This window comes from Papaver somniferum, chromosome 4, assembly GCF_003573695.1.
Source record: "Papaver somniferum cultivar HN1 chromosome 4, ASM357369v1, whole genome shotgun sequence".
Lineage (NCBI taxonomy): Eukaryota > Viridiplantae > Streptophyta > Magnoliopsida > Ranunculales > Papaveraceae > Papaver > Papaver somniferum.
The window spans coordinates 92,507,964-92,515,925 of NC_039361.1; the positions used below are offsets into that span (position 1 = coordinate 92,507,964).

Here is a 7,962-nt window from a genome sequence, read left to right on the forward strand (position 1 = left end):
ACGGAACAAAACCTTTAGGGTTTATATGTGGGAGACAGATTGATCCTTTGATAGACTTATCTGTGTGAAACAGATTTGTTTATTGTTAACGCCTGCGATTTTGGGTCGTAACAACTCTTGGTTTTGGGTGAGATCAGCTAAGGGAATCAAGTGCATAGTATCCTGCTGGGATCAGAGGCGTAGGGAGTACAACTGTACCTTGGATCAGTGGGAGACTGATTGGGGTTCAACCATAGTCCAGTCCGAAGTTACCTTGGAGTAGGCTAGTGTTTGTAGCGGCTTAATACAATGTGTGTTCAATCTGGACTAGGTCCCGGGGTTTTTCTACATTTGCGGTTTCCTCGTTAACAAAATTTCTGGCGTCTGTGTTATTTCAATTTACGCATTATATTGTTTTATCTTTATAATGAAATAATACAGGTTGTACGTTAGATCATCAATTAGAGTAATCCAACCTTTGGTTGTTGATTGTCATTGATTGATCCTTAGATATTGGTCTTCGGTACCATCCAAGTTGTTGTATTTGATTTAAACTCGCAGTTCTTGCTTGAGTAAATTAAATCAAGAAGAGAGATATAAACTCGTTGATATACTTTTAATTGATTGAGTCTAGTTGATTCTCTTAAAAGTATATTCGAGTTTGTCCATACAGATTGCTAAGCGAAATATTGGGTGGTGTTGTTAGACCCCTGCTTTTTCAGTAAGGTCACTCATATCGTTCTTTCGGGAATGACATAAGACGGGGGAGAGTTCTTAATTGAACTTGTGCTTAACTGCCATATCTTTGTGGGGAGTGCGGCTATGGAATATTGTAGGAGTTATCTTGTATCTTAATAAACTTCTTGATGAATACACTAAGGATCGACTATGTGAAATCATCGAAACAAAGTTGATATGTTCTCTTTTAGTCATGATTTATCTCTTTGAGAATTTCATTATGATCCCATAGTTTTCGTACCTTTGCCAATTTATATTGTCAAAAAGGGGGAGAATTATTTGGTAGTTCACACTACGTACATATAGTTTACGGATCATTATGTAAGGGAGAGTGGTTTTCATTATGAGATGAAGTATTATTTGATTTTTTATAAGTTAAAAAATATATTAAATGAAAAAATTATTTACAAATAGAATACAAGAAAAGAGGCCAGAGTAACCCTAAAACCTTATAAACTATTTAAATCTTTTTTTTTTTTTTTGAATATTGGATTATTCAAACTTTTACAAAGTTTTTAGTTGGCATCCGAGGGACTAGCTGGGCACCAACCCCTTTTTAAAATAAGAAACATGAGAAAATTCTATTGAAATAAGAAAATCAGGTCTTCCATCATAATTTAATCCTTCCCCTTCACCAAGTTGACAACCTCTTTTAGCCATAACATCAGCTACAAGATTAGCTTCACGATACAACTGTCTAAAACAGATAGAATCATATTACTTGCAAACATCCTCCCAACGCTGAGCAATAAACCAAGGCAAAACCCTGTTTTCCAAAGCATGGATAACACTAACAGAATCTGACCAAATCAGAACATGTCTCACTCCCCATTTCGAAGCCCACTCCAGGCCCACTATAATGCCATACAATTCCGCAAGAAAATTATTAGTAATTCCCATCCCAATGCTCATTGCACCAAGCAAATTACAGTCTTCATCACGAACCACAACCCCAGCTCCCGCTCTACCAACACCATTACCACGCGCAGCTCCATCACAACATAACATTATTTCACCCCTATCCGGAAGTACCCAAAATACTTCAACCGATTTGCAGTCTTCACCTGCCTATGATTAACTTTGAAATAATTAAGAATAAGGACATTTTCAACTGTATTGTGCATAAAACTGTTCAACCTATTTGAGTAATCTTGAATAAGAGTAAAAATGCGTTTCTTGAGAAAGATCCAGCTCATAGTTTTCTTCTCAAAAACTGTTTTGTTTCTAGCATTCCACAGCTCCGAACGTGTGACCAGAATTGCAATCAACCAAAGCTCTTTTACTATGCAGCTCTTCCCTTTTGCAGCTTTATACGAGGTAACAAGATCATGGTGCGGTTGAAAACAAAATGTATCAGCTAATCAAATCCAAGCACGTTGTGCAAAACTGCACGACCATAGGATATGGTCTAAAGTTTCCTTTGTAGCCCTACACAAACAACATCTGTTAGAAAGATAAATTTTGAACCGGGTTTGAACCTTATCAAAGGTTGCGCATGCTCCCCTCAACAACTTCCAGTTCTGCGCCGCAAGCATAGGGTGAACTGACTTGCACCATAATAACGAAGTACCAGGCAGAACTGGGTATACGAATTAAATCTCTGGAAGATTTAACCTTGAAACGTCCACTCATGTCAGGCATCCAAACAAAATTGTCCGGGTAGAAATTAACGTCTAGTCCCATTTTTGTTGGGTTTTAGACTCTTTAGTCCTACCCTTTCAAGCCTGATACTAGAAAACCCAAATTTAACAAATTTAAAACGGGTTAGTCCTTTTCTTAACGATTTAGTCCATATCGATATATCTTAGTGTCGAAAATATCCTTTTCATAAAAACTTCATTCTTTGCTTTATCTTGTTCGCAAAGCTCTGCAATGAAAAAGGAACAAAGCTCTGCAATGAAAATTAAATAATTTACGGCATAATTGTTGATCTCGTTTCAACCGGTTATTCGAAGCTTCTCAAAGGTATTTGGTTACTAGATCACAATTAGATTTTGTTATTCTAGAACTTTGAAATTAAGAAGAGTATTTAGGTTTGGTTGTGTTCAAACAATTTTTGGAAGATTAAATCTTAGCTAGTTTTTATTTTACTAAATCTTACTCTAGATGGTAGAATGGGAGGAAAATGAATACATTGTTGTAGCAAGATCTGAATTCTAAAGAGATTGAAGCCTTATCATTGAATTTCTTGAAAAAAAAAGAGCAATTCACTCAACAAATAGTAGTAGTTTTCAATTTCGTCAATTGATTTACATACTATGCCTTAATTTTCTATCTATAAAAGCCTTATTTGCTCATCGTTTTAGTTGTTTACTCACACTTTTCTCAGTCGTTTGCTTTTTGTAGTCTGCAGATCTAGATTACTAGGGAAAGATTATCAAAGTTGAAGCTCATTCAGAAATGACTTTGGTTTTGAAGGTAACATCTATTTCGGACCTTTTTATTTTGTGATTGAAATGTTATTTTTTTTTATTCAGTGTTAAATTCTGCATATGAATTTAGGTTTGCTTATTTTTTCTCTTTAGGATTTTCATGTCTAGTGTTAAATTCTTAACTAATCAATGGTTTCCGGCTTCTTATGCGAGCAATTCTGCTTTATAGGCAATACTACGTATCGAATTTCTGGAAATTATTTTCAGTTTTTGTTCTCAATTGCTTAATTTGATTGGCATAATGGACATATGAAGCTCGATTTTGAGCTGAGTATTTTATATATCCGAAGTTTTTGAATGTGAACACATTGTAACGTAATTAGTATTGACATACATCACTGTAGTGCTAATCCTTGCCAAGACAGAAAAGAAAAAAGATAATAATCTTGTTTATCATATACAAAAAGCCTGACTGCAGGTTTTTGTTTTCAATTTACCATTCAAATTTCAATATACTATAAACTAATTGCAGTTACTATTCGCGATTTTAAGACCTCATTCCTTGGTCCTCTTTTTGTATGGTTGGAACTTGGAAATACAGATGTAGTAGCATTTTAAGACTTGGCCCCAGTTTGATGTACTGTTACGGACCATTGAGTATGAAAATGACACTGTAAGATATAAGTATCTTGTTATTAATTCAGAGATGCAGGCTTACGTTAATCAATAATGAATACAATTTTTATGTGGTCAATATGGATTCAAACAGAAGCATTAAGTGGTGATTAGCATTTCTAATAGGGTTTGATTTTGATATCATCTTGTCTGATAGTGACCTTAAAAATTGGTTGGAATCATCTTTAGAGTAAGTCAATTCCTTAGATCATTTATGTGGTCCGCGGAGGTTTGTTGAGTTAAAGCTCAGAACCTTGGCTAATGTGCAATGAAATAAGAAGCCACTAAGAACTTTTTTCTTTAATTAAATGTTCATATTGTTGACACTCTTATGTTAAATCGAGTACTCCCGGCCTATTGTGCTGTATTAGAAGCTGCAGATTTCTTTTGAATCTAGTCTCTTGTATTGCAGATTTAAGATTCATTGATTGTTAATGTGTACATAGTTGTACACATTTTGATTTTTAATGTGTACATAGTTGTACACTTGTTATTTTAATGTGCACACCATTGTACACTTGTTGATCGTTAACGTGCACATGATTGTACCCCTGTTTATTGTTAACAAGTGCACATGTTGATTCATTTATTAGATATATTATTTTGATTCTTAGTCGTATGTTTAACTTTACTGGTTTTGAATTACTGACTGACGCGTAAACATTGCGGTTCTGGTATCAATATTATGGACTTCAGATACTCAGCAACCAAGCTGCTGAAAAATTGTTTTTTAAATAAAACGAGCTAGTATGTGTTAGGCAAGGTGAGAGTTGTTGCGAAAAATTATCATGCCTGGTCCCACCTACATGTATGTAGTTCCCACCAACTGGTATCCGTTTTGCCTACTGATGGTGCACAAATAAACATGTACAAAATCTATATTTGCTTCCCTTAAAGTTAATTTGTTCGGTATTCAAAATGTTTAGTTTTTCCTATTTTGTAACGGTAGTAGTTGATTTCTAATATTTCTAGATGACTAGATCATGTCTCATTGATTTCCTTACGAGAACATACGTTGGACTAGACATCGAGAGTAACATTTTATAGCAGATTAATAGGCTAAGTTTTCCACTAACAGTGCTCCTCTGTTTTATCCCATTCATGGAGAATTGTGGACCATATAATTTTAGACTGTAAGAGGAATAGTTTTATTGGTAAATGTGTATTCAAGTTCATTCAGCAGTTGTCATTCTTAACTTTTCAGCTCCATAAAAATTTAACTTAATGATATTGAAAGAAGACATGTTTCTACCAGTCGGTGCAGGCCTTGGGCGGTTAGGAAGGTGAACTTGGTTAATGTCACCAGCTTCTTGAAGATGATATTTTTAATAATTCGGCTTGGAATCAGGTAAGAGACTTTGAGTTTCTGCTTGAACTTTTATCTACTTTCTTTTAGAGACTGCACTAAATACAGATCAGAAACATAAAACTTCATCAGTACATGCTGCAAAGTCCCCAATTGGCATATACATAATGGGTTCAATTGCTAATACAATCTTCTTCTTTTTTCCTTTTTTTTTTTTGGTGGGCACACCCGAGATGTTTCATAGTGACAAAATCTTCTCTCTTTGGAGGCCTTCAGACAATAAGCATAAGGTTGTCAGTGACGGGATTCAAGCTCTTATTTTTGAAACTTTAGCCACTATGGTAAGTTCATATTTATTCTTAACGTGTACATTGTTGTACACCTGTTGATTGCTAATGTGTACATAGTTGTACACCTGATTGCTAATGTGTACATAATTGTGCACATATTGATTATTTTTGAAGTTCACCATAGTTTTGGAATTCATGAAGACTTTGATCTGGTTTTCAGTATATGATTACGATCCAAAATTGGACTTCAGATTCGAGATCGATGCATCTTAGTCTCTATTACCCACCAAACAAACTTCAATTCATCTATTTTCAATTTCCGATCTCATCTGAATATATATCTGCTTTGTGGAATGTCTTGGCATTTCTCATCTTTCTTATCAGATATTAGGCTTTCAATATAAGAGTTAACTTGGACAGCTGAAGTATAAGTGTACATTGTTGTACACATGTTACAGAAATTACATGTGTACATAAAAGCTCACTCTAGGACTCTTAATCCAATTTTAGTGAACATCTTTTTTCATTTCTTGGATTTATATGGGTCACTGATTGTTGGTTATGACAAAAATTACATGTGTACATATTAGTACACCTATAATACAAGTACATTGTTGTACACATATGACAGAAATTATATGTGTATATAATAGCCCACAGGCCCCACAATAGGACTCTTAATCAAATTTCAGTGAACAATCTTTTTTCGTTTTTGGGTCTGGACTTTTGGTCTTTGATTTTGTATAAATGAGTGATTCTCTAAAATGAGTAGTGTATGAATTCTCATCTTACAGATGAAGCATTTATTGAAATGTCAAATCGGTCTTACATGGAGGTGGTAATGAATGGTTTAAACTCAGTTGATGTTGGTCCAATCTCTGCATTAGTGTTTCAATTTCAGGTATGTAAGAGTGTTTGTATATATATTCAGTTTCTTTTGTTTGGTTAGGGTCGACTTACATTGGAAATAAGAGACATGAGAGTGGTTGATGATGTTGACCTTTCTGGCAATTCTCCTATTGGGGTGGTACTTTCCATCCCGAAGATCTTCAAGCAGTTACTAAACTAAAAGATTGAAATTGCTTTTCTTTTCTTTGTTTATATCATTTTTCTTGGATTTTGTTAGATTTTTGTAGATGTGCACATACTTGTACTCTAGTGTGTTAAGCCATGGATGAAAGTAAATCTAGACAGTTTTGTGTGAGTATGGACGTTAAGCTTGTTAGATTTTGTAGATGTGTACATTATTGTACACCGATGCATCCTGTATTGTAATTTTCAATGTTGGATGTGTGCCATTTCTGTAGGTGTGTACATGTCATACTTGTACACATGTATATGCTCACATGTTGTTTAATGTTTACATAGTAAGGTAAAGCAATGTCTTGATTCTTTGTAAGCTTTCTGTAGGAGTATGATATAATAATAGCTTGAGTTTGATTACAACTTTTTCATTTCATCTCCGTGTATGCTTGAGCTTGCCTGATAAAAAAATGTTGCAAAACCTTTGGCATACTTATAGAATTATATGTTCTCAGTTCTTGTTAGTTGTCGTTCTTGCATGGAAAAGCGTTCACTCTTTATCCAACATGTGTAGATAGTTTTACATATATTTATTGTTACCGTGTACATAATTGTACACATGTTGATTCTTTTTGAAGTTGACTATAGTTTTGAATTATGAAGCCCTTGACCCGACTTTTATGATTACAGTCGAAAATTGGACTTCAATCCCATACATTGGGGGTGACTTATGGGATGACATAACCTGAATCTTGTTTTGTATGTTTCCTTTAGATGAAATTTACAAAGAACATCTTGACGACATGTATGTAACTTCAGGTTTTCTTTACTCTCTGGTTTTTAATCTGTGTAAAGTGGTGCTTTTTTGTTTAATATTCGTATTTGTCTGCAGACGCCAAGGTGCTGATAAAATCTACAATGATTTCAACAATCAACTTCCTGGGGCTCTGAAAAATTAAAATTTGATAAGCAACTCGTGATGGAGAACGTATGAAAGATAATTACTGAAGCAGATGGTTATCAATCACATCTTATCGCCCCTGAACAAGGATATAGCGGTCTCATTGAATCTTCGTTAATTACTATTAGAGCTCGTGCAGAGGTAGCAATTGATGCTGTAGGCATTACTTTAACTCACTGCCTATATTTCCTGTCAAACATAGTTGTACACACTAGTGTAAATAAACATTTTTAAAAATTGAAAATTATATAGTCATATGGGTACTCTTTTTGTTGATCTCGGAAAGAGCTTTACGAATATATAAACCTTGTGAATTTTGGATGAGCGGTTCAAAAGATAAATTGGTTTTGAATTATTTTTATATTATTTAGAGTAGTTGATATCATCATGAGTTAGTTTGGACTAAACTGTAAATATTTGGACTAACTTGTAAATCAGGAAGATTATTTATATATATTCCATATTTTAACTAATTTTTGGACCAATCTGTACTTAGTTGACTCGGCCTGGACTAAATTGTACTTTTTGACACATTTTTTGATTAAATCATATGTTTCCCAATTGTCCGGTCCTTGACGTAGCCTAGGAAGGGTCTCCATAGTGACTCCATCCCGTAAC

At 34.4% G+C, this 7,962-nt stretch overlaps 1 long non-coding RNA gene across 6 annotated transcripts; it reads left to right on the top strand.

The window, feature by feature from the left end:
- Positions 1-2,544: 2,544 nt before the first annotated feature.
- LOC113276130 lies at positions 2,545-7,665 on the top strand. 6 transcript variants are annotated; one of them, XR_003324040.1, is made up of 6 exons: positions 2,545-2,682; positions 3,064-3,135; positions 5,020-5,411; positions 6,155-6,261; positions 7,074-7,188; positions 7,276-7,665. It is a non-coding gene; the product is annotated as an uncharacterized LOC113276130 (long non-coding RNA). The 6 variants fall into 6 exon arrangements; XR_003324039.1 differs by lacking the exon at positions 7,074-7,188 and having other exon boundaries at positions 4,969-5,411; XR_003324036.1 differs by lacking the exon at positions 7,074-7,188.
- Positions 7,666-7,962: the final 297 nt, after the last annotated feature.